The sequence below is a fragment of the Callithrix jacchus genome, chromosome X (genome assembly GCF_049354715.1).
Source record: "Callithrix jacchus isolate 240 chromosome X, calJac240_pri, whole genome shotgun sequence".
NCBI lineage: Eukaryota > Metazoa > Chordata > Mammalia > Primates > Cebidae > Callithrix > Callithrix jacchus.
In genome coordinates, this window is record NC_133524.1 from 146,299,854 (window position 1) to 146,327,733 (window position 27,880).

Sequence of the window (27,880 nt, forward strand, 5' to 3'; positions counted from 1 at the left end):
GGGAGGGACAGCCTATAAGAGTTAGGTACATTCAAGGAGCCCAGAGAAGGTTTGTGGCTGGACCAGACCCATTTGTAGAGTGAAGTCGTGGGAGAAGAGGCTGGGAAACTAGGTTGGGTCCAACTCCTAAAGGCCCACTGAAGGAGTGTGGGCTGCACGCTGGGTGCAGCAGGTGAGTGTCCTTACTTGCGTTGCGCCGTCGGCCTTTTAAAAAGGCTAACCATGGTTCTCTTACAGAGAAGAATTCATTGATTCACTCATGAGTCCAGTAAGTCATCTGGGCTAGAGGTGGGTGGGGAAATGATAGGAATGCAGGTGTCATCTACAATCACAGCAAAACTGCCCTTCTTTTCCTACCTCTCATTTAGATATTTCAGTGCTTGCTCATGTCCCCTGCTCCCTCCTCATTGCTCCCTTCCAGCCATACTACTTATGGAAAGATTTTGTCTTTGTAAAATGACTGTTCATCTTATCAATTAATCCCAAATTAATACCATCAGTTTTCCTCTAAAATACCAACAAGACCCCTGCTTGAAACTGCTTGTACAGTAGGGACAAAGAAGAGTCTGTGAGAATCAGCATATTCTGAGCACCCCTAATGTGTGCGCAGAGAGTTTAACACAGCCCCCCTGCAGGTGCCTCCTCTGTAGTAAAGCAGAGGTAACATCCCTGCAAGGCTTTGAAGCTTACAGCTGCTGGCCCTTGGGTTCTTGTGTTGTGTTCAGGGTCAGCAAGAGTACCTCTCCAGCTCCCTTTTCTCATCCTAATGTGACGCTGAATTCTTCACAGGCTCCTGGGACCACACTATCATTCTCTTCACTCGAGAGGTGAGGGTGCTGAGATTCAGAGAGGGGAAGTGATTTGCCTCAGCTTGTACTCTAAGTGTTCAAGGCAGGACCCAACTAGTCTTTCTAACCCTTGCTATGGTGATTTGATCTCTCTACTCACAAGGTGGCGGTGGAATGGTGGAATATGGTACCTAGAAGGCCCTTTGTAGCTCAAGACACATTTGATACTGTGACTATTTGGGGATTCAGTGCTGGCCAATTTAAGAAGTTGTGTTTCTTAGCTGTCTCTGGCTCCTGGTTTGCCCAATTTAATTCCGTGCCTGCCCAGCAAAGTTTCTCTCTGTCTGTGGTTCAAGAAGCCTGACACCTCTGAACTAGTCCCCCTGTCCACCTAATATCAACAGAATCTCCTGATACGTCCTTCTGGGTCAGCCATGGAAAAGCCACCTCTGTTGTTTTGGTCATTGGGTTGTGCCCCAGCTTAGGAAGGTGACTCTTCATGGTGCCTCTCCCATGCTAGGTCACATGTAGGTCACAGATTCCCAGGTAAATTTTGCACTATGTTTATCTGGAGTTTGTCTTAATTTCCTTGTCCTTGTTCTGATTGTGTACTCTCTTCCCTTCTGTCTCATTATCTGGGCCTCAAGTCTTTTCTCAGTGTTTGGTTTCTCTTCTGTAGGTCTCTAGACCCTATGCAAGTACACAGTGAGGTGAATGAAGTTTAAGATAAAACTTCAGTGTCTCTTGCTTGCACAGCCCTGGGAGCCCTAGCATTTTACAGTTGTATGGTTTGGAAAATATACAGAAGATATTTTAACCACAGTTAGTTCAGGGGACCTTTCTTTCCACTATGCTGTCTGCATCCCTCTTGCCTGTGTGTTGGGTAGCAATGCAATGACAATGGTCATACTGGGACTTCAACTAAGGGGACATTAAGTTGGGATTTATTTAGTTTAGGATATATTTTTGAGATATCTTTTAGGGATCCACAAGCAATTCCATGTATTTCCCAGTTATTGCGAGCTGCCCTGTATTGGAATAGCTTTCAGGAATGCTTCTGCTTACTGTGCTGATGCATCCAGTGTTAGGACAAGAGGGGTGAGGCTGGAGGGTACATTGTAATGTCACTGTGACTTGCAGCACTTCGCATCGGGGTATGTTGACAGTAGAGGAAAATCAAGATTCACAGTATACAGCACCAGAAGCTAGTCTGTGGAAAAACCTTCCAGTCATCAATCAGATGTGTAAAATTGTAAGTGAAGGATTCCATTTTCATTGAAAATCAAAAGTGCTCTCTTGTCAGGAATATACCCAGCATGCACTATATGTAATTGTAAATACAAGATACATTGATTTGCACGTGTGGATGGGGGTTTTGTGAAATGGCATTTTTCAGAATTCCTGTGATTGTAGGACACCGACTTGTAGAAGGACTAGAAACATGGAGTAGTATGCAGAAGAGTTCATGTAACAGTCCTGTGCTGTGTGTAATCCCCTATCTGGGCACCAAGGAAGGAGAGCTAAGCAGATCCCTGGCACAATTAGTGCCTGAAGAATATCTTAGTTTATAGTGTTATTACTCAGTTATTTCCTTTATATAATTCTTTATATATAATCATGTATTAGTTTATAGTCAGAATAATTAGTGCCTGAAGAATATCTTACTAAGTTATTTCCGTATATACACATATATATAATTATATCTTAGTTCATAGTCGGAGGAATGCCTAGAGCAGACACGGTACAGAGCATGAATTATGGGATAAAGGCAGCTATACATATATAAGCATATGTTGCTTATAGTCAGAGGAATGTCTAGAGCAGACATGGTGCAGAGCATAATTCAAGGGAAAAACAGTTATACCAAGACAAGAATCTGGCCCAGGCGGCAGTGTTCAGTATTGTAAAGATACCCACTGTATGGCAGGCTTGGAGCAAGAGCGTCTCCTCCTGAAAAAGGAGTCGTAGTACCTTGCATCCAGTTCTTGTGAAAGGCCACCCTCAGACCAGCAATCCCGCGAGCATCCGAGGGATTAAAACCACTCTGGTATAATTGCACCTTGGTGACTGTATAACTTTTCAGCTCTCTAGGTACTGTGCTGATTCAGATCATCCTCCTGTAGAAATCATTGGAAGCTGCCAGCAGGTGGCTGTGGAACTTGTCAGCTCTGTTGCTGCTCAAAGCATCCTCCTATAGAATTCCTTAGAAGTAGGCTGCCCCTAGATGGAAATATTGCACACTGCACCCTCTTCACTGTGCACAGCCCACCTCCTTGCCTCAGTGACCTAATGGGGGTGGACCCCTTGCTGCACACTGCCCACCTCCTAGCCTAGGTGACCTAATGGGGGTGGACCCTTTGCTTATCGCTCACGTGAATGTCTTGATCCTATCACTGTCCTTAAAGATGACCTCATGCACTACCCTTCCTCCCTACCTATACCCAATATATACCAACACTTCTGGATGTTCAGGGTCTCACCTCTCTCCGCTTGTAAGTGGTGTGGCCCCCCGAGCCCAGCTGTCTTTTCCAGTCCTTCTGTATCCTGTCTCTTTACTTTTCAGATCCAGTGCCTCAGTGATAGGGGACACCCCACGATCCTGCAGGTCTGTGGCTCTACACTGTACTGCTACCTTTAGACCTGCTTGGAAGTTATGCTCCCTGCTGGCATCCGGAAACTCCACTTTCAGAATTTCCCTAGTCAACAGTTAACTGATAAGAAGGCTCACTGTGCCTTGATTCTTGATACAAACAACGTGATTTATGCTGAATACCTGCTTTCCTTCTGGGAGTCTGGAATTTTGGTGCATGCTAGGCAGAGGATGTCTGTGTGACCAAACCCCAGTGTAAACTGTAGGCAATGAGTCTGGGCTTCTCTGGCCAGAAACATCACACGTGTCACGGCATTATTGTTGCCAGGAGAAGCATGTGCTCTGTGTGGCCCCTCATGAGGGAGAGAGCATAAGGAAGTCTGTGTATGGGTTCCTCCAAGCTTTGTTTGTGTCTTTTCTCCCTGTGGTCTGGCTCTGTGTCCTAACCACACAGCTGTAATAAATCTTAGTTGTGATTATATGCTGAATCCTGTGAATTTCCAACTATTACAAACAAATAGGAATAACATACTATAGAAGTACATCAGGCAGTTAAGGACTAAAGATAAGTAGTTATTTATGTTATTTTTTTTTCTAAATTTTCAGATGTTTCTAACATTTGTCAACTTTTTCAAATGTATCTTCTTTTCTTTTTTTCTCATTTTAAATATTCACTTTTGTTTCCAATTTTATATTGGTAATTTTCCATTCTTGTACTTAAAGAAGGCCCCAAAGGTTACAAGCTTCAAGCCCCACAAAACCTGGATCTGTCTCTGTCTTGGACTCAAGATTTGCCGCCTTGTGTCGGTTTTGCTATTGTCACCTCATATTACACAGGTGGGGAAATTAAAACCAAGAGTGGGGAAGCTAAGCTTACTTGGCAAAACTGGGACAGGATCCAGTTCTTCCAACTCCCAATTTAATGAATGCTCTTTACCACTATTCTGTAGAGTTGTTTGATCACTTGTCTGTAAATATCAGTCATGGTATATTGTCCACTGGGTGGCACTCAAGAGACTGAAGTTAGAGTTGCTTCTCTTTCAGTAGATAGATAATCTTGAACTAGTCCCTTTCCCTCCTGGGACAGATTTTCCTCATTTGTAAAATAAAGGGGCTGGATTAAATGCTCTTTAGAGACCTTTCTCTCTCAGATATTCCCCAAGTTTTTAATTCTAGAAATGCTGGAATTGTATATTTGTAATTGAGACCAGTAATCTTCTTCTTGTTCTTGAGTCTTCTTCATCTCTAGAATGGAAATAAAATACATACCTCTCGTGGTTGTTGTGAAGCCCCTGGCACTGTTCATGGTAGAGCAGGTGATCAAAAGTTGCTTCCATCCTTCTCTCTAATTGGGAACAAAAGCTTTCATGTATAATTCTCACTCCTCTCCCTTGGAATCACACAATCTTATCAGCAAACCTAAAATATGTTTTTCAGTCAATTTAGAAGTTTTTTTTTGCCAAGGTTAAGGACATGCCCATGACACTGCCTAAGAAGGTCCTGGTGACATGCCCAAAGTGGTCAGGCCACTTGGTTTTTAGGGAGATAAAAGACATCAATTGATACATGTGAGATGTACATTGGTTTGGTCTAGAAAGTGGGACAAATGGAAGTTGGGGGACTTCCAGGTCATAGGCATATTCAAAAATTTTCTGGTTGGTATAAATAATTGGTTGAGTTATTATCTAAAGACCTGGAATTATTAGAAGGGAATATCTGGTTTATGATAAGGAGTTGTGGAGACCAAAGTTTTATCATGCTTCAGGTAGCAGGCTTCAGAGAGAATAGATTGTAAATGTTTCTTATTAAAGAGTCTGTTCTACCAGTCGTAAGGTCTGTATCCATGTCAATGGTAATGAGGTGTGTCAGACTCCCCCTTCCCCATCATGTCCTGAACTAGTTTTTCAGGTTAACTTTGGCCAAGAGAAGGGGTCCATTAATATGATTGGGCAGCTTAGAATTTTATTTTTGGTTTACATTCTTTCCTTCTGGCCAAGATTTGCCAGAGGCAACATCAATGGCCAGACTTTTAGTTTGTCCCATAGCACTGTTGAGGCGGTATGACTGCCTGCCCCAGGTCCATCCTGTCCTTAGTAGGACCACTATGGCCAAGAGACTTACAGCCAAAAGACTTATAACTAGTTTAAATGTTCTAGGCCAGACAGGAATGGATGTGGACAGTCATTCATTACCCCTTAAAATTTTTAAGTAATCTAAAAGCCAACAAGCAAAATGTCAAAGGTGAGGTTACAAAATTGGCTTATCTATCTTTAACTTCTATGTGTTGAGCTACTGTAATCATGGTTTTAGTTATAGACTTATAGCAACGGGCTATATAAGCAAACCTAAATTTTAGAAAGAAAAGAAAATGAAGCATACATGTACCACTTTGTAAACTTTTTTTTGAAATAGGGTTTCACTTTGTACTCAGGCTGGAGTATGGTGATGTGATCATAGCTTTCTGCAGCCTTGAGCTCCTGGGCTCAAGTGATCCTCCCACCTCAGCCTCCTTAGTAGCTAGTATCACAGGCATGCACCAGCACACCCAGCAAATTTAAAAAAAAAATTTTTTTTAAGATGAAGTCTCACTGTGTTGCCCACACTGGTCTCAAATTTCTGGCCTCAAGCAATCCTTCTGCCTCAGCCTCCCAAAGTGCTGAGATTATATCATGACTGGCCTAAAACATTTTTAATGGAAATATAATTTGCAAACAGAAAACATGCCCAAATATTGAGTGAATGCATTGATGAACATTCACAGCTTAATACAACAAGATAGCCAGCAGTTAAATCACAAAATAGAACACTGCTAGGACCTCCTTGTAATACCCTCCGAGTCACTACTTCTGCTCAAAGGTAATCGCTATTTTGCAACAATTTTTTATTACTTTATATAAATGGAATCATAGACTATATACTCTTATGACTGTCTGGATTTTTATATTAAATATTGCTTGTGAGAGTCATCTGTGTTGTCATGTGAGCAATACTTTGTTCTCATTGCCATATAGTATTCCATTTTGTCAGTATACCATGATTTATTTATCTATTCCACTGTTTGTACATGTTGGAATTGTTCCCAGGTTTTTGTTAATACAAACAAAGCTACTATGAACATGCTTGGATTTACTTTCCTTGGTGAATATATGTTACTGTTATGTATATGTGTAGAGGTAAAATTGATGATTTATGGGAATACGTATATTTAATTTTAGCAGATACTGAAAAACAGATTTCTAAGGCAGTTGTAGCAATTTACATTACCACTGGGAATGTGTGAGTTCCATTTGCTCTCTATCCTTGACAGCACATGTTGTAACTTAGGTGGGTATGCAGGGGGATCTTTTTTGGGCATATTTACTTATTTTTTACATAGTGCAAACTGATGTGGTATACCATTTTATGGCTTTTGCCTGATGCCATCACTACAGTTAAGTTACCAAACAATTCCTTCACCTCAAAAATTGCTTTGTACCACCTCTTGGTATTCAATCCCTTCTCCATTCTCAGCCTTGGCAGCCACTGATCTAATCTCTCTTTTCATAGTTTTCCAGATTACCAAAGAAACAGAATGATATGGTTGTAACCTTTTGGATCTGGCTTCTTTCATTTAGCAAAATGCTTTTGAGATTTAATTATGTTGTTGCGTTATCAGTAGTTTATTCCTTTGTATGTGTGTGTGTGACAGAGTCTTACTCTCTTGCCCAGGCTGGAGTGCAGTGGCAAGATCTCAGCCCACAGCAACTTGTGCCTCCCATGTTCAAGGGATTCTCTTGCCTCAACCTCCCAAGTATCTAGGACTACAGGCGCACACCACCACACCCAGCTAATTTTATTTTTGTATTCTTAGTAAAGATGAGGTTTTGCCATGTTGACCAGGCCAGTCTCAAACTCCTGGCCTCAAGTGATCTGCCTGCCTCTAACTCCCAACGTGCTGGGATTATAGGCATGAGACACTGTACCTGGCCCAGGAGTTCATTGCTTTTTATTGCTGGGTGGTATTTCATTTTATAGCTGTACCACATTTTGTTTATCAGTCCTATAGTTGAGGGTTATTCAGTGTGCTTTCATTTTTTCTCTATTATGGATAAATTACAAGGGGAGAAATGCCAGATATAGGTGATGGGGAGGAAGGCAGCAAATTACACTGCCATGTGTGTACCTATGCAACAATCTTGCATGTTCTTCACATGTACCCCAACACCTAAAATGCAATAAAAAAATTGTTATAAACCTTTGTATACAGGGTTTGTGTGAACATAGTTTTTATTTCTTTTGAGTAAATATTCAGGAGTGGGATTGCTGGGTTACTTGGTAAATTGCTGGTTTATAGTCCTTTTTAGGAACTTGTCAAACTTTTTGCAGAGTGGCTGTACCATTTTGCATCCCATTAGCAGGGCTTGAGAGTTCTAGTTGCTCCACATTCTTGCCAACACTTAGTACTGCTGATTTTTGTGTGTATGTTTTTGTTTTGTTTTGCCACTCTAAGGTGTCTCTTTCTGATTATAATATGCATGACTCTAATGATTATTAATGTTGAACATCTTTTAACATGCTTATTTGCCATCCATCTGACTTCTGCAGTGAAATTTATCTTTATATACTTGTCCAGTCAAAATATTGGGTTGAGTAGCTGTCACTACAGGTGTGCATGTTTTCTTATGGTTAATTGTAAAGGCTATATTTGGAAATAATTATAGATTTAGAGGAAGTTGCAAAGAAATATATATGCTTCACTCAGCCTTCCCCAATGTTAACAACTTGCCTAACTTTGTACAATATTAATATCAGAAAATTGACATTGGTATAATCCACAGAGCTTATTCAGATTTTACCGGTTATACATTTACATGTGTGTGTGTTTCTATGCAATCTTATCACATGTATAGTTTTGTGTATCTTCCCCGACAATCAACGTATAGAACTGTACCATCACCACAGTGTTCCCCTCATATTACCACTCCACAGCCTCACCCACTTCCTACGCTACATCCCTTACCCTTGTCAACCACTATTTGGTTTATCGTCTGTATAATTTCATTATTTCAAGGATGTTATATACATGGAAGCATACTATATAGTATGTTTCTTTTTCATATTTGCTTTTTATCCACTTGTCATAATTCCTGGAAGTTCCTTCAAGTTGTTGCATGTATCAATAGTTCATCCCTTTTTATTGCTGGATAGTAATACTATGGATGTACTATAATTTAAGCATTGTCAATTTTGGTAGTTTCCAGATTGAGCTATTCCAAATAAAGTTTCTGTGAACATTCATATACAAGTTTCTGCACTAACATAAGTTTTCATTTCTCTGGGGTGAATGCCCAAGGGTGCCATTTCTGGGTCATTTGGTAAATCCATTTTTAGTGTTTATAGAAACTGCCACACCATCTTCCAGAGTGGCTGTGTAATTTTGTATTTTGACCAGCAGTGTCAGTGATCCATTTGCTCCAATCTTCATTAGCATTTAGTTTTGTCACTGTGTTTTATTTTAGCCACTTTGATAGGTTTGTAGCAATATCTCATTGCGGTTTTAATTTGCATTTTCTTGAGGGCTAATGATATTGAACATATTTTCGTGCGCTTATTTGGCATTTGTGTATCCTTTTCCGTTAAATGTCTTTTGCCTCTTTTCTAATTGGATTCTTTTAGGTTGAGTTTTGAGAGTTCTTTATATATTCCAGATATTAGTCTGTTGTGGGATACATAATTTGCAGAATTTTTTCTCAGTCGGTAATTTGTCTTTTTTCATCTCCTTGAAAGAGTTTTTCACAGAGGAAGGTTTTTAAATTTCATGAAGTGTAATTTTCAATTTTTACTTTTACGAGTCATGTTTTTGATGCTAAATGTAAGAACTCTTCACCTAATCTTAGGTCTGAAAATTTTCTCTTGTGTTTTTTTTGAAAAGTTTTGCATATTTACATTTCACAGTATGTTCCATTTTGAGTTAAAGTTTGAGGTTTAAGTCAAGGTTCATTTTTCTTTTTCTTTTCCCCCCATGTATGTCCAGTTGCTTCAACACCATTTGTGGAAAAAGCCCTGCCTCGTCCATGTACCTTTGTCAAAAATCAACTGGGCATCTTCGTGTGGGTCTATTTCTGTCTCTGATATTCTTTTTCTTTTCAAGAGTCAGGGTCTTACTCCATGCCCAGGCTGGAGTGCAGTGGTGCAATCATAGCTCACTCCTGGGCTTAAGTGGTTCTCCTACCTCAGCCTTCTCAGTAGCTAGGACTACAGGTGTGTGCCACCATATGCAGCTTTATTATTATTATTATTATTATTTGTAGAGACAGTCTCACTGTGTTACGCAGGCTAGTCTCAAACTCCTGGCCTCAAATGATCCTCCCACCTTGGCCTCCCAAAGTACGTGTTTGCTATTCTGTTCCATTGTTCTATGTGTTTATACCTCCTTTAATACCATACTGTGTGGATCATTATTACTGTCGAATTTTGAGAATTCTTTTTTTATTCTGTATACAAGTCCTTCAGATTTATGATTTGCAAATACTCTTTTCTAGTTTGTGGTTAGTCCTTTATTCTCTTAAGAGTGAGAATATCTTTTATTAATTTCCAATATGGCCTGAGAACATACTTTTTTTTTTTTTTTTTGAGACACAGTTTTGCTCTGTCACCCAGGTTGGAGTGCGGTGATGTTATCTTGGTTCACTGCAACCTCAGTCTCCCAAGTTCAAGCAGTTCTCATGCCTTAGCCTCCTAAGTAGCTGGAATCACAGGTGCTCACCAGCATGCCTGTCTAATTTTTGTATTTTTAATGGAAACAGGGTTTCTCCATGTTGGCCAGGCTGGTCTGGAACTTCTGGCCTCAAGCAATCTGCCTGGCTCAGCCTCCCAAAGTGCTGGGATTACAGACATGAGACACCATGCCTAGTTCCTGAGAATATACTTTTAATGATTTCAATTCTTTTAAATTTGTTGAGTTATTTTATGGCTCACCATATGGTTGATCTTTATGAATATTCCATGTGATGCTGAAAAACATGCTTTGGATGTAGTTTTAAAAATACCTATCAGTTAAGTCAAGGTGAGTAATAGTGCTGTTTAAGTAATTTGTATAATTACCAATTTTCTGCCTATATTTTCTTTCAATGACTAAGAGAAGTGTTAAAAGTTTCCCATTGTGATTGTGTATTTGTCATTTTATCTTTTCAGTTGTGTCACGGTTTGTGTAATATATTTTTAAGCTCTGTTACATGCACAAACATTTACAATTTTTATATCTTATTTGAGAATTGACCTCTTTGTTGTTGTGTAATATCTCAATTTCTGACAATATTCTTTGTTCTGAAGTTTACTTCGTCTGATACTACTATAGCTACTTTTATATAATATTTTACTCCTAGTAATATTTTAGATCAGTTCATTTATTTTATTTTAGCACTCTCGATTTGTTTGTGAAGATTTATGTTTCCATCTAATATATTCCTTTGGCATAAAAAACCTCTTCATGGTATCTTGTAGTATAGGAATACTAACCAGGATTTCCGTCATTACTTTTGTTTTTCTGAGAAAGTCCTTATGTTTCTCCCCCATTTTAAAAATAAGCCTGATGGTGATAAAATTTATGTACCATAAATTTACCCTTTTAAGTGTACAATTCAGTAATTTTTAGTGAATTTACAGTCATGTAATCACTAACATAATCCACTCTTAAAACATTGCCATTGCCTCTAAAGATCCTTCATGCCAGCTTGTAGTCAATCACCTCCTATCCCCAACACTGGCAACCACTAATTTACTTTTTTTAATTGAAGATTTCCTGTCTTTGGAATTTCCTATAAATAGAATCATACAATATCTAGTCTTTTGTATCTGGCTTCTTTCACTTAGCATAATGTTTTTGAGGCTCATCAATATTGTAGCATATATCAGTATTTTGTTCTTTTGTTTTGCAGACTAGTATTCCATTGTATGGATGTATCATATTTTGTTCATCTGTTTAATAGTTGATGAACATTTGGATTGTTTTCACTTTTTGGCTATTGTGAGTAATGCAGTCATGAACATACTTACAAGTATTTGTGTTGACATAAGTTTTCATTTTATTTCTTGGCTGGGTGTTGAATTGCTGGTTCACGTAGTAAATTTATATTTAACATTTAAAAGAATTAATGGCCAAACTGTTTTCCAGAGTGACTCCACCAGTTTACATTCCCACCAGCAATGTCACCTTTTTCTTTATTTTTAAAACATTTTATTATTATTTCAATAGTTTTTTGGGGAACAGGTGGTATTTGGTTACATGAATAAGTTCTTTAGTGGTGATTTTTGAGATTTTTGGTACACTCGTCATCTGAGCAGTGTACACTGTATCCAATATGTAGTCTTTTATCCCTCACCCCCTCCCACCCTTATCCCCAAGTCCTGAGTCTATTATGTCATTCTTATGCCTTTATGTCCCAACTTATTAGTGAGAACATATAATGTTTGGATTTTCATTCCTGCGTTACTTCACTTAGAATGATGGTCTCCAACTCCATACAGGTTGCCACATATGTCATTATTTCATTTCTTTTTATGGCCAAATCATTCTCCATTCTTCCTTGGTATACATGGTGTGTGTGTATGTGTGTGTGTGTGTGTGTGTGTGTGTGTATAAAATGCATATAATACATATGAGATATATATGATACATATATCACAGTTTCTTTATTCTCTCATTAGTTGATGGGCATTAGGCTGGTTCCATATTTTTGCAATTGCAAATTGTATTACTATGAACATGCATGTACAAGTGTCTTTTTCATATAATGACTTCTTTACCTCTGCATAGATACCCAGTAGTGGGATTGCTGGATCAAATGGTAGATCTACTTTTAGTGCTTTAAGGAGTTTCCACACTGTTTTCTGTAGTGGTTATACTAGTTTACATTCCCACCAGTGGTGTCAAAGTGTTCCCTTTTCACCACATCTACAAAAACATCTATTATTTTTTAATTTTTAGATTTTGGCCATTCCTGCAGGAATGTGTGTTTGGCTTTGCCTGGCTTATGATCTGGGAAACATGCAGCTTCCTGTTGGCATGTCTAGTTAGCTCTGAGAAGTGGCTTGGTTTTAACCTAGACCTCCTTCTCTAAACACATAGAAATTCCTAGGGAAAAATAAGTGTCATTCTATCACTCTAAGGTTTCTTTGGGGTCTTTTAAAGGATAAGTTCCTCTTCTGAAAGCTGAAAGTCACCCGTGATTCTGGGTAAGAGCTGCAGTAGGTTAACCTAAGCAGTTGCTAAATAGGCTCACGCCTGTAATCCCAGCACTTTCGGAGGCCAAGGCAGGCAGATTACTTGAGGTCGGGAGTTCGAGGCCAGCTTGGCCAACATGGTGAAATTTCATCTCTACTAAAAATATAAAAATTAGCCAGGCATGGTGGCAGGCACCTGTAATCCCAGCTACTCAGGAGGCTGAGGCAGGAGAATCACTTGAACTTGCGAGGTGGAAGTTACAGTCAGCTGAGATTAAGCCACTGCATCCCAGCCTGGGTGATAGAGTAAGACTCTGTCTCAAAAAAAAAAAAAAAAAAAAAAAGCACAAAGGACTGTTTAATACTTTTACATTAGCTAAGAACTAATTTATACTAACTTCTTTTTTATATACAAAAAATAGTCATAGGATCTTAAAAAGTTGTGTAATTATGTCATTTGAGATTCTACAGTATGTGTAGCTTTTATGTCACATTTGTTATTTTCACCTGAGGATGCCTTAACATTAGGCCTACAGGAAATTAGCATAATACCTTTGTTCTCTGCAAAAGGCTACACAAGTGATCTCCAGAGGTGTTTTTCTGACTCTCAAATCTCTAATTCTTGGATTGCCTTATGCAGAGGGGTTCGTGTTTCCAAAACAAAGTACCATAAACTGGATGACTTGAAAACAACAGAAATTTATTTCTCATAGTTCTGGAGGCTGGAAGTCTTAGATCAGGGTGCTAATATGGTTACGTTCTGGTGAGGACCCTCTTTGGGGTTGCAGATGGCCATCTTCTTGCTGTGTTCTCACACAGAAGACAGAGAGTGAGCTAGCTCTCTGGCCTCTTTTTATAAGGGTACTTATCTCATTTATGATGGTTCTACCTTCATGACCTAATCACCTTCCAAAGGACCCATCTCCTAATACCATCACTTTGTGGGGAAGGATTTCAACATAACTTTTGCGGGGGCACATTCAGTCCATAACAGATTCTTTCCTGTTATTATTTTAGAATGACTTGGACTCTTTCCCAGTCCATTTGGGTTAGGATTCTTATCCAGCCTGGAGGCAGAGCAGTAGCCTGTATGGCCTATCACATTCCTTTTGGTCTGGGACTCTGATAACTTGGTAGAACTTTTATTTATAATTATTGCCTAATGCTGGGATTCTCCACAGAGTGCAGCTTGGAGAAATTTAGCCTTTTAGAGACAGTTGCAATAAAAGAATTCTATCAAAAAGTATTCACTGAATTGTGATCACAAACAAAATAACTTTGTGGGGACAAAATGTACTCCAACAAGGGAGGCTTATGTTTGTTTTTCAGCCTCTCCTCCCAGTGCTGCACTTCTAATCTCTCTGCACAAAGAAACATTTCAACAGAGAACCCAGTGGAAATTATGACATATTATCTTCTCAGAGTCCTGAACTCCCATCCCTACCTCAGAAGAGACTCCTCTGTTCACAGAAGCTAAAGCCAGCTCCTTCCCAATGGCAACTATGTTTGGATGTTGGATCTACACTTTCTCAAGCACTGTGATCTTCAAATGTAAGTTTAGTAACATAAATATCTTTTTGCAGCCTGAAAGAATTTTATGTATCTGTGTCATAAGGTAATGTTACAGTATCTCATATTTTGCTGGTAACATTTAGAATGTTAATCTCATAAGGAGATTTTAGAGTTACAGTTAAATTGCTATATCTGGGTTATATGGGACTCCATTTTTATAGAAAAAGCAAAGTTCTTTCTATAAGCCTGTGTTCTCATACAGACCGGAAGACTTGGGAAAGAGTAGGAACATCATTACTTTTCATTTTATAGGTGGGAACAACAAAGCATGGAGAGCCAAATGTATTTGCCAAAATAGTTACTCTCAACTCCTTGTTTTGGGCATTCTAGAGTGTTTCATAAGATTTTAAAGTACCTCACAAAATTGTTCTAAATTTCTCAAAGCCAAATTCACTTTAATTAACTTTAATTTTTTTTTGAAAAGTTACAACATTCTTGGGGGTAGGCTAGGTACATTTTATAAAAACAATACAAACAATTGTTTTGCTTAGAACCAGTGAAATGTCAAAACTCCAAAAATGTTTGGGAAGCAGTGGATTAGTCAGTAGCATAACAAGGAATAAAACAACCCAGGTCAGGTGCAGAGAGGTATAAACTCTTGACTCACCCTCCATAGATCTGTATTTGTAAAGGCAGAGTCTTATGTGACAGCATGTCTAAGGATATGTTTTTTCTGGACAGGGTTTTTATAGTACTTGAGAATGATCCTAACAACCTTTTGGGGTGACTCAATTTTTTTCACTGCTAGAGAAGTAAAAAAAGTATTGATACAGTTAAACAGTGAGAAATTTAGTTTGGCTGAAGCACAGGATCATAATGGTAGAATTATGAGCCTGTGCTAAGATCTGTGGGTTTGGCCAAATTAGGACAAGTGAAAACAGAAAGATCAGTTTAGAAACTTGCAACAGTTTCCATAAAAGATGTTATGGCGGTTATCCAACTTTATTGTGAACTCTTTTATTGCGCCAGCTTTTAAAAGCAGATAAGCTCTTACCTCTTGAATCCACAGGCTGTCTAGTTATACTGGTTAAAATCTTTTACAGCTCAAGTTTTTAAAAAAATCGTTTGCCTTGACTTCCAAAGGCACTTGTTAGGAATGGACTACTCAAGCTGCATAAAGTACTTTTGGGAGAATCAAGTCTATGTTGTTCCATGAAGCTCTTAAGTCCAGAGTAACTATCTTTAGTTGATCTTACCGAAAGCAAGAGCATCATTTCAAACAGACCAAGTGTGAGAAATTTAACCCACATGTCCTTTCAGACCTGGTATGTGTGAACTTGAGCAATGATTCCATTTTGATGTTATTGAAAATGGAGGGATTTCCCTGCACTAAGTTTCACAGCCACTATCTGGCTTATATTTGAAGGGGGAAAGATAAGGGCTGTGTTCTTTTGGTCTGAATTTTTCTGTTCTTAAAAGTTTTTTTCTAAGAACACTAGTCAGTACCTGGAGACACTCTGTAATATTTAAATAATTAATTTGCTTTAATGAAAAAAATTGTTTCTTTAAACATTTAAATAATTATTTTATCTTTAGTGAAAAATTAGTTTGCTTTTATGAAAAAGTTTTTTTCATAACTTTCATTACATGAAGCTTTAGCAAAGGAGGTTTTTCCCATTATATACTTCTTATGATCAACAAATTCCATCATCTCCCAGTAATGTACTCATACAGATGATAGAATGATTTTAACATTATGGGACCACAACAGTATCCACGGGAACCTTGAGTAAGTACCATGAACTCTGACCCTCAGGGTTAATTTGTAAGCCCTTGGCAGTAAGATGGAACATCTTCCTTCAGTTTGAAACAAAGGAAACCTATTACATCACAGGTAAATTTGTATATTGATGCTATATTGACTTTGTAGCTGCCATGCCTTTATACAGACACTTCATCTGGTCCCCACTGTTTCCACTTATTGTGATGGTTTGCGTATCTTTATTTCAAAGATCTGTTTGAAACAGGTTTAATTTCTTTCTTGACCTGCTTTCATCACTGCCATGAGACTACCACATCCATGCCACTAGGTGGTATTCTCATCCATGAGACTACTGCACTCCTGCGTACTTCAAGAAGTAGCCATGGACTGGGTTCTGCTTTTCCTGAGAGGATGAAAGGCTTCATGGATACATGCTAGTATCCATGTTCCTCTATTCCCAAGTCATGCAGCAAGATGATATTTCATACCTGCCTACCTTTCAAAGTCTCATAAATGTTCATTCAATATCTACTCTATGCAAGACACTGGGGTAGTCATAGAGGCAAGCTTTGAGCTAAACTGCAGGCCCTGCCCTCCGGGAGTTCCCAGTCTCATGGCAGGGTGCAGAAAGCCAGAATAGAGGGCCATGGCATGGGAGAGAAGTTTGCTGACTGGGAGCTCTGAAGGTTTAGGGGTCCATAAGCCTGATTTATGGGGTTGCTGGCATAGGATCAGGGACTCCCTGGCATGCAGTGAATACAGACACTAACATCCCCGTATTATTTCATTGAGAGTGTACCAGTGTTCAGCCTCTAAGACCAGGAGAGGAAACTAGTGGTCATGAATGTTCCCTCCCATCCCAGGGACTGACTGGGCTCCTCCCACAGTCTCAGGCACAGGATGAAGTGTACTCATACTGCCCCAACACCAGCGAGTGAAAATATTTATAGGTCTCTCATTTGGTTTTAATTTTTTTTATTGCATTTTAGGTTTTGGGATACATGTGAAGAACATGCAAGATTGTTCTTGCACGTGGCAGTGTGATTTGCTGCCTTCCCCCCATCACCTATTTCTCCCCATGCTATCTCTCCCCAACTCCCCACCCCCTGCTGTCCCTCCCCTGTTTCCCCCTGACAGACCCCAGTGTGTGATGCTCCCCTTGCTGTATCTGTGTGTTTTCATTGTTCACCCACCTATGAGTGAGAACATGCAGTGTTTGATTTTCTATTCTTGTGTCAGTTTGGGAATGATGGTTTCCAGGTTCATCCATGTCCCTACAAAGGACACGAACTCATCGTTTTTTTATGGCTGCATAGTATTCCATGGTGTATATGTGCCACATTTTCCCTGTCCAGTCTATCATCGATGGGCATTTGGGTTGGTTCCAGGTCTTTGCTATTGTAAACAGAGCTGCAATGAACATTTGTGTGCATATGTCCTTATAGTAGAATGATTTATAATCCTTTGTATATATACCCAGTAATGGGATTGCTGGGTCAAATGGAATTTCTATTTCTAGGTCCTTGAGGAATTGCCACACTGTCTTCCACAATGGTTGAACTAATTAACCAGCAGTGTAAAAGTGCTGTAAAAAATGGTTGAACTAATACACCAGCAGTGTAAAAGTGTTCCTATTTCTCCACATCCTCTCCAGCATCTGTTTTCTCCAGATTTTTTAATGATCACCATTCTAACTGGCATGAGATGGTATCTCAAGGTAGTTTTGATTTTCATTTCTCTAATGGCCAGTGATGATGAGCATTTTTTCATAGGTTTGTTGGCCTCATGTATGTCATCTTTTGTAAAGTGTCTGTTCATATCCTTCACCCACTTTCAAATGGGCTCGTTTGTTTTTTTCTTGTAAATCTGTTTTAGTTCTTTGTAGATTCTGGATATTAGCCCTTTGTGAGATGGGTAGATTGCAAAATTTTTTTCCCATTCTATTGGTTGCCGATTCACTCTAATGACTGTTTCTTTTGCTGTGCAGAAGCTGTGGAGTTTGATTAGGTCCCATTTGTCTATTTTGGCTTTTGTTGCCAATGCTTTTGTTGATTTGGTCATGAAGTCCTCACCTGTGCCTATGTCCTGAATGGTTTTGCCTAGATTTTCTTCTAGGGTTTTTATGGTGTTAGGTCTTATGTTTAAGTCTTTAATGCAACTGGAGTTAATTTTAGTGTAAGGTGTCAGGAAGTGGTCCAGTTTCTGCTTTCTGCACATGGCTAGTCAGTTTTCCCAACACCATTTATTAAACAGGGAATCCTTTCCCCATTGCTTGTTTTTGTCAGGTTTGTCAAAGATCAGATGGCTGTAGATGTGTGGTGTTGCTCCTGAGGCTGCTATTCTGTTCCATTTGTCTGTATCTCTGTTTTGGTACCAGTACCATGCTATTTTGATTATTGTAGCCTTGTAGTATAGTTTGAAGTCTGGTAGTGTGATGCCTCCAGCTTTGTTCTTTTTGCTTAGAATTGACTTTGCTATGATTCCATATGAAGTTGAAGGTGTTTTTTTTCCAGTTCTGTGAAGAAGGTCATTGGTAGCTTCATGGGGATAACGTTGAATCTGTAAATTGCTTTGGGCAGTATGGCCATTTTCATGATATTGATTCTTCCTAACCATGAGCATGGAATGTTTCTCCATCTGTTTTTGTCCTCTCTTATTTTGTTGAGCAGTGGTTTGTAGTTCTCCTTGAAGAGGTCCTTTACATTCCTTGTTAGTTGTATTCCTGGGTATTTTATTCTTTTTGTAGCAATTGTGAATGATAGTTTGTTCTTGATTTGGCTCTTTAAGTCGTTATTGGTGTATAGGAATGCTTGTGATTTTTGCACATTGATTCTGTATCCTGAGACTTTGCTCAAGTTGCTTATCAGTTTCAGGAGATTTTGGGCTGAGACAGTGGTGTCTTCTAAATATACAATCATGTTGTCTGCAAATAGAGACAATTTGGCTTCCACCTTTCCTATTTGAATACCCTTTATTTCTTTTTCTTGCCTGATAGCTCTGGCTAGAACTTCCAATACTATATTGAATTGGAGTAGTAAGAGAGGGCATCCTTGTCTAGTACCAGATTTCAAAGGGAATGCTTCCAGTTTTTGCCATTCAGTATGATATTGGCTGTTGGTTTGTTGTAAATAACTTTTATTATTTTGAGATATGTTCCATGAATACCTAGTTTATTGAGGGTTTTTAGCATAAAGGGCTGTTGAATTTTGTCAAAGGCCTTCTCTGCATCTATTGAGATAATCATATGGTTTTTGTCTTTGGTTCTGTTTATGTGGTGAATTACGTTTATAGACTTGCATATGTTGAACCAACCTCCCATCCCTGGGATGAAGCCTACTTGATCATGGTGGATAAGCTTTTTGATGTGCTGTTGCAATCGGTTTGCCAGTATTTTATTGAAGATTTTTGCATCTGTGTTCATCATGGATATTGGCCTGAAGTTTTCTTTTCTTGCTGAGTCTCTGCCAGGTTTTGGTATCAGGATGATGTTGGTCTCATACAATTATTTGAGAAGGATTCCCTCTTTTTGTATTGTTTGGAATAGTTTCAGAAGGAATGGTACCAGCTCCTCTCTGTATATCTGGTAGAAATTGGCTGTGAACCCATCTGGACCTGGGCTTTTTTGGGGTGGTAGGTTCTTAATTGATGCCTCAGCTTCTGCCCTTGTTATTGGTCTATTCAGGGTTTTTATTTCTTCCAGGTTTAGGCTTGGGAGGATGCAAGTATCCAGGAATTTATCCATTTCTTCCATGTTTATACTAGTTTATGTGCATAGAGTTGTTTGTAATAATCTCTGATGATGGTTTGAATTTCTGTGGAATCTGTGGTGATGTCCCCTTTATCATTTTTTATTGCATCTATTGATTATTCTCTCTTTTCTTTTTTATTAATCTGGCTAGTGGTCTATTTTGTTGATCTTTTCAAAAAACCAGCTCCTGGATTTATTGATTTTTTTGAAGGCTTTTTTGTGTCTCTGTCTCCTTCAGTTCTGCTCTCATCTTAGTTACTTCTTGTCTTCTGCTAGCTTTTGAGTTTTTTTTTATCTTGCTCCTCTAGCTCTTTCAATTTTGATGATAGGGTGTCGATTTTAGATCTTTCCTTGCTTCTCATGTGGGCATTTATTGCTATATATTTTTCTCTAGACACTGCTTTAAATGTATCCCAGAGATTCTTCATTCTTGCTGGTTTCGAAGAACATCTTTATTTCTGCCTTCATTTCATTGTTTATCCAGTTAACATTCAAGAGCAAGTTGTTCAATTTGCATGAAGCTGTATGGTTCTGAGTTAGTTTTTGAATTCTGAGTTCTAACTTGATTGCACTATGGTCTGAGAGACTGTTTGTTATGATTTTCGTTCTTTTGCATTTGCTGAGGAGTGATTTACTTCCGATTATGTGGTTAATTTTAGAGCAGGTGTGATGTGATGCTGAGAAGAATGTATATTCTGTGGATTTGGGGTGGAGAGTTCTGTAAATGTCTATTAGGTTTGCTTAGTCCAGGTCTGAGTTCAAGTCCTGGATATCCTTGTTAATTTTCTGTCTCATTGATCTATCTAATATTGACAATGGGGTGTTAAAGTCTCCCACTGTTATTGTGTGGGAGTCTAAGTCTCTTTGTAAGTCATTACAAACTTGCCTTATGTATCTGGGTGCTCCTTTATTGGGTGCGTATACTTTTAGGATCGTTAGCTCTTCTTGTTGCATTGATCCTTTTACCATTATGTAATGTCCTTCTTTGTCTCTTTTGATCTTTTTTGGTTTAAAGTCTATTTTATCAGAGACGAGAATTGCAACTCTTGCTTTCTTTTGCTCTCCATTTGCTTGGTAAATCTTCCATTCCTTTATTTTGAGCCTTTGTGTATCCTTGCATGTGAGATGGGTTTCCTGGATACAGCACACTGATGGGTTTTGTCTTTTTATCCAATTTGCCGGTCTGTGTGTTTTGATTGGGGTGTTTAGCCCATTTACATTTAGGGTTAATATTGTTATATGTGAATTTGATTCTGCCATCTTGATGCTAGCTGGCTGTTTTGCCCATTAGTTGATGCAGTTTCTTCATTGTGTCAATGCTCTTTATCATTTGGTATGTTTTTGGAGTGGCTGGTGCTGGTTGTTTCTTTCTATGTTTAGTGCTTCTTTCAGGAGCTCTTGTAAAGCAGGCCTGGTGGTGATGAAATCTGTGAGTATGTGCTTGTTCATAAAGGACTTTATTTTTCCTTCACTTATGAAGCTTAGTTTGGCTGGATATGAAATTCTAGGTTGAAAGTTCTTTTCTTTAAGGATGTTGAATATTGGCCCTCACTCTCTTCTGGCTTGTAGGGTTTCTGCTGAGAGATCTTCTGTGAGTCTGATGGGCTTCCCTTTGTGGGTAACCTGACCTTTCTCTCTGGCTGCCCTTAGTATTTTCTCCTTCCTTTCAACCCTGGTGAATCTGACGATTGTGTGCCTTGGGGTTGCCCTCCTTGAGGAATGTCTTCGTGGCATTCTCTGTATTTCCTGGACTTGAATGGTGGCCTGCCTTGCTAGGTTGGGGAACTTTTCCTGGATAATATCCTGAAGAGTATTTTCCAGCTTGGATTCATTCTTTCCGTCACATTCAGGTACACCTATCAAATGTAGTTTAGGTCTTTTCACATAGTCCCATATTTCTTGGAGACTTTGTTCATTTCTTTTTACCCTTTTTTCCCTCTAATCTTGCGTTGTTTTGTTTCATTGAGTTGATCTTTGACCTCTGATATCCTTCCTTCTGCTTGGTTAATTTGGCTGTTCAAACTTGTGTATGCTTCATGAAGTTCTTGTGTTGTGTTTTTCAGCTCCATCAATTCACTTATATTCCTCTATAAACTGTTTATTCTCGTTAGCACTTTGTCAAATCTTTTTTCAAGGTTCTTATTTTCTTTGCATTGGGTTAGAACATGTTTGTTTAGCTCAGAGAAGTTTCTTATTACCCACCTTCTGAAGCCTGTTTCTGTCAATTCATCACACTCATTCTCCATCCAGCCTTGCTCCCTTGCTGGTGAGGAGTTGTGATCCCTTGTAGGAGGAGAGGCGTTCTGGTTTTGGGTATTTTCATCCTTTTTGCACTGGTTTCTTCCAATCTTTGTGGATTTATCTGCCTGTCATCTTTGTAATTGTTGACTTTCAGATTGGGTCTCTGAGTGGACGTCCAGTTTGGTGATGATGAAGCTATTTCTTTCTGTTTCTTAGTTTTCCTTCTAACAGTCAAGCCCCTCTGCTGTAGGACTGCTGAGGTCCACTCCAGGTCCTGCTTGCCTGGGGATCACCTGCAGTGGCTGCAGAACAGTAAGGGTTGCTGCCAATTTCTTCTTCTGCTATCTTTGTCCCAGAAGGATACCCACCGGATATCAGTCTGAGCTCTCCCTTATGAGGTGACTCTTTGTATATATGGGGGTCAGGGAGCTCCTTGAGGAGACATTCTGTCTTTTATAGGAGTGCAAGTGCTGAGCTGTGAGCTCTGTTGTTCATTCAGAGCTGTTGGGCAGGTATGTTTAAGTCTGCTGCAGCAGAACTCATAAACGCCTTTTTAAATTTTTTTTTATTTTTTTCCCAGGTGCTCTGTTCCAGGGAGTTAGGGCTTTATGTATAAGTTTCTGTTGTGCTGCTGCCTTTTATCAGGGCTTCCCTGCCCAGCGAGGATGAAGCCTAGTTACAGTCTACCCATAGAGACTTTTTTGATCTGCTGTGGGCTCCGCCCAGCTGCTCTGTGAACTTCCCTGCAGTCCTGTTTACACAGGTATAGTTAGAACTGCCTCAGCATTGGTGGCTAACTTCTGTAATGGCGGACTCTCTGTAATGGTGGGCTGCCTCGGCAATGGTGGACTACCTCTGTAGTGGTGGACTGCCTAGGTATGGTGGACACCCCTCCCCCACAGAGCTGGACTGTCCCAGGTTCTGCAGGTTCTGCTGTGCTTGCTGTGAAACTCTCAATCCAGAGCATTTCAGATTGCTGTTTCCTTGTGGGGGTGGGACCAGCCGAGCCTGATCACCTGGTTCCCTGCCTCAGGCCCCCTTTTTTTTCAGTTGAACAGGTGACTCTGTCTCCCAGGTGTTCCAGTCGCCTGTTGAAAAGGTGCCGGGATCTGTGTGATTTCCCATGTGGTGACCCACTGCACTGGTTGAAACAGCCATGCTGAGATTCATGGTGCATTTTTGCCTGGGAATCTCCTGGCCTGGCTCCCTGTTTGTCCCCTTTTTTATCAGTTGAATTGGCGACTCTGTCTCCCAAGAGCTCCAATTGCCAGCTAAAATGGTGCCTGGACCCATGTATTTTGTGTGGAGACCTGCCACGCCAGCCAAAATAGCCATGCTGGCGACCCATCAGCTCCTCCGCCTGGGAATCTCCTGGTCTGTGGGCAATAAAAATCTGTCTGGAAATGCGGCGTCCACTCACCCTCCACGCTTTTGCTGGGAGCTGCAATCCTGAGCTGCTCCTAATCGGCCATCTTGGATCCATCCTGGTTTTAATTTTTGTCTTTTTTTTTTATTTTTCAAAAATAAAAAAAAAAAATAGAAAATCACACTCACAAAATTAACCATTACCCACATCCCTACCAATAAGAATTAACCATTCTTAACCTCATAATATGTTGGTTTCCAGATTTATGTTTATGCTTTAAAAATTACGCAGATAACATATTAGTACATTGTCACTTTTCTCATTTGTTTTAATCCATGTTCTTCCCATTTATACAGGATCAATTATTGCATTCAGTTATAGGGTACTATAAATGCCTAGTATAATGGCAGCAGAGAGAATTATTATGCTTTTATACCTTTTCTCACTCCTTGCTCCTCAAATGCAAATTGAAATTTTTCTAAAGTTTAAAATCTATTGTAGAAAATTTGTGAAATGCAGAAAGGTGAAAATAAATAAATTGCCGGTGGTTCCTTGGCTTAGGGAGAACTATAGTTAATATCCATTTTTGCATATTTCCCTTCAGTATTTTTTCTAGATAGTTTTATTTTTAAAAATTATATCCCATAAATATATACACTTACTAATTGTATATGTTTTTTAAATTAAAAATTTTAAAAATTAAAAACGTATAAAAAAATTAGCCTCATTTTGTATTTAACATTTTATAATCTGCAATTTTCCTTAATTTTCTTTGTTATTATATGTTCTTCTACATCATGATTTTTAATTGTTGCCTAGTATTCCATTGTATAGCCATAATTATTTCATACTTTATGATTGTTATTGCTAGACGTTTAGTTGGTTTCCTTTTTTTGCTGTTATAATGTGTGTTCCCTACATAAATCTTGTGAATGCCTGATTTTAAAGATAAATTCTAGCAGTAAAACTTTAATTAAGAGTACATACATTAAAATACACTCTGATTGTATTTTTCTTTACCAAAAAAATACGTTTATTAAAACATGTACAAAATCACAGATATACAAAAAAGACAACATGTAAGTTACTTGTATTCTTCCCACTCAGAGATAGCCACTATTAGCATTTTATTATAATCACCCAGCTTTCTTTACTCTGAATTCTACATGCTCTTTCATAAGCTTTTTACTGAGTGTATTCAGAATATCTAAGTTTATTTTTCTCTTTTACCTTCACTGGTTACATGGTATTTTATTGAATAAAAATACCAGAATTTATTTGATCGGTCTTCTAATGCTGAACATTTCAGTTACTTTCTGTTTTTCTCTACTATAAACAATGCAGCGGTAAGTACTCTGTGGCTATGTCTTTGCAAGTCCTTGATTGTTCCCTGTGAAGAAATTTCTAGATGTGCAACTGTTGGTTTCACCTGTATGTTATTTTTTAAGGCTTTTCAAGGGTATTGCTAAATGTTCCTGTGACAATTCTTATCTGAGAGGCAGAATATTGGTATATCCTTTTTGTTTTCCAAATTCTTGATATTACTGAGTATTTTGCCAACTTGACTACAAATAATTGATTATATTTTAAAATTAACATTTTTTTAGTTACTAGCAAAATTGAACTTTTTTTTCTTTTTTGCTCAATTTTATACTTTGGTATAGGTTTTTCCTTATTTATTAACAGATTTTAAAAATAAATTTAAGATATTAATTTCTTGTAATTTGTTTAGGTTTTCTCTTTCAACTGATTGTTGTGATGAATTACATGTCTAGACTTTAGTAAATTGCACTCCTGGAATAATTCCTCCTTGCTTATAATGTCTTGCTACATTTGGCTTGCTGGCATTTCATTTAGGATTTTTGCATCTATATTTCTAAGTGACGTTAGTCTTCAGTTTTCTTTCTTTGTATATTTGTGTGTATGTTCATCAGGTTTTATGATCAGGATAACTTTAGTTTTATAAGATGAATGGGCTTATTCCTTCTTTTACTCTGTAATGAGAACTGCTTTTAGAGCATGGAAATTACCTGTTTCTTGTAAGCTAAATAAGAACTTGCTCAGAAAGCTGTCTAGGCGCTGTAACAAACATTGGAAGAAACTGTGTAATAGCCTACTTTTCCTCATGTTTTCTACTTCTTTGTGATTCCAGTTAGCTAATTTTCCTGGAAAATTGTCCATTTTATTGAGATTTTCAAATTCATTACCATTTTTACAGTTTTGAGATATGCATACAAGTCACATACTTAAAATGATTTTTAGTATATTCATAGAGATCTAGACCATCACCTCAACTATCACAATAAATTGTATAACATTTTCAAAACCCCAGAAAGAAACCCCACCCTCCATTTCTCCTTAATTCCTCCCACTAGCCCTAGCTAACTGCTCATCTACTTTCTGTCTCCATAGAATTCCCCTATTCTGGACCTTTCATATCAATGGGATCACATACTATATGGTCTTTAATGGCTGCCTTCTTTCACTTAGCATAATGTTTTCAGGGTTCATCCATACTGTAGCATGTAGCAACACTTTATTCTCTCTCTCTTTTAAGTTTTTGGTTTTAATTAACAGACTATTTTTTAGAGCAGTTTTAAGTTTACAGAAAATTGAGCAGATAGTACAGAGAGTTCCCATATACTCCCCTCCTCTCCACTCCTGACCATAGTTTTGCCCACAGACATCATGCATTGACGTGGTACATGTGTTATAATCAATGAACTGATATTGACACATTATTATTAACTAAAGTTCATACATTTGGGTTCACTGTTTGTGTTGTATAGTTGTGCGGATTTTGACAAATGTCTAACGTCATGTATTTACTATTATGGTATTATACAAAGTAGTTTTGATGAAAAGGTAAAACAGAGGGAACTTTTAGGGTAGTCTTTCCCTCATCCCTGTGAACCCCTAGCAACCACTGATCTTTTGATTTGCCTTTTCCAGAATGTTGTATAATTGGAATCATACAGCATGTAATCTCTTCAGACAGGCTTCATACAGCATGTAATCTCTTCAGACAGGCTTCTGTCACTAAGTAATATGCATGTAAGCTTCTTCCCTGTCTTTCTTTGGCTTAATGGCTCATTTCTTTTATGGCTAAATAATATTCTATTGTATGGATTTACTACAGTTTCTTTGTCCATTCACCTTTTAAAAAATGTCTTGGTTACTTCCAATTTGGGACAATTATGGATAAAGCTGCTGCAATCATTTGTGTGCAGGTTTTTGTGGGCACATAAGTTTTCACCTGATTTAGGTAAATAGCAGTGAGCGTGATGCTGAGTTGTATAGTAAGACTATGTTTATCTTTGTAAGAGTGCCAAACTATCTTCCAAAGTGGCTGTATCATTTTGTATTCCAACCAGCAGTGAATAAGAGTTCCTGTTGCTCTACATCCTCGCCATCATTTGATGTTGTAAGTTGTTTGGATTTTTACCATTCTAATAGGTATGCAGTAGTATTTCATGGTTGTTTTAATATGCAGTTCCCTGATGACATATGATGTTGAGCATCTTTTTACATGCTTATTTAACGTCTCTACATCTTCTTTTATGTGATGTCAGTTTAGACATTTTTCCCATTTTTAAATTGATTGTTTTCTTTTTGTATATGATAGATACAAATCCTTTATCAGATATGTGTTTTGAAAATATTTCTCATACTCTGGATTCTGTTTTCATTCTTTTGACAGTGCCTTTCACAGAGCATAAGGTTTTTGGTTTAATTTTAATAAAGCCCAGTTCCTTTTTATGGCTGATATTTCATCATATGGATATACCACATTTTGTTTATTCATTTATCACTTGATGGACACTTGAGTCCTTTTGGCTATTGTAAATAATGTTGTTATGAACATTCGGTAGAAGTTATTTTGGGAATATATGTTTTCATTTCTCTTGAGTAGATATCCAGCAGTGGAATTGGTGAGTCATATTATAACTCAATGTTTAACTCTGAGAAACGGAACAACTTTTCCAAAGTGGCTGCACGATTTTACATTGCCATGCCTCCTGCATTGCTGGTGGCACTTTACATTGTCACTAGCAGTATAGAAGGGTTCCATTTTCTCCATATCCTCACCAATGCTTATTATCATCAGTATTTTTTTTATTATAGCCACTGTAGTGGGTGTGAGCTGGTGGTCTCATTATGATTGATTTTTATTTCCCTAATGACTCATGACATTGAACATATTTTCATGTGCTTATTAGCCATTTGTATATCTTCTTTGCCTCTTTACTTTTAATATTCTTTTCCATGGGAATTTCATGGATTTCACTAACACCTTTGTGCAGATGATTTCCAGTATTTTCTTCCAACTCTGACCTTTCTCCTAAGATTGTCACAGTTTCCCATCTGTTTCCTAGCCATTAATGTCCTAATTGCAGAATCAGTGTATCACAACTGAAATTCATCATCTTTCCTCTCAATTTATCATTCCTCTGTTTTCCCTATTTCTGTTAATCTATGACTGCTCTTCTAATCATCTAGACTTTCAATTTGGCATTCTATTTGCATGTAAGAGAAATTAGATAGGAACGAGTCAATTTGTTGCCAAGTTTTACATTACTTTCATAATATTTTGCATATGATTTTTCTTTACTTTGTATTCTCACCTTCTTGATCCTCTTCTGACTTTTTGATCCCTTACTCTTCTTGTTCT

General features: G+C 38.3%; 1 protein-coding gene across 30 annotated transcripts in view; it reads left to right on the plus strand.

Annotated features, from left to right (window-relative positions):
- The window catches only part of MAMLD1 (mastermind like domain containing 1), a 566,578-nt gene that overhangs the window by 9,654 nt on the left and 529,044 nt on the right, over positions 1-27,880 (plus strand). For 25 of the 30 annotated variants that reach the window (XM_078364352.1, XM_078364350.1, XM_078364348.1 and 22 more), the window contains one exon: positions 13,909-14,130. The exons of 3 other annotated variants lie outside the window; for them this stretch is intronic. The gene's annotated coding sequence lies outside the window, so the exon portion shown is untranslated. Of the gene's footprint in view, positions 1-1,928; positions 2,041-13,908; positions 14,131-27,880 lie in introns of all 30 variants that reach the window. 2 more of the 30 variants (XM_078364347.1, XM_078364335.1) reach the window with 1 other exon arrangement.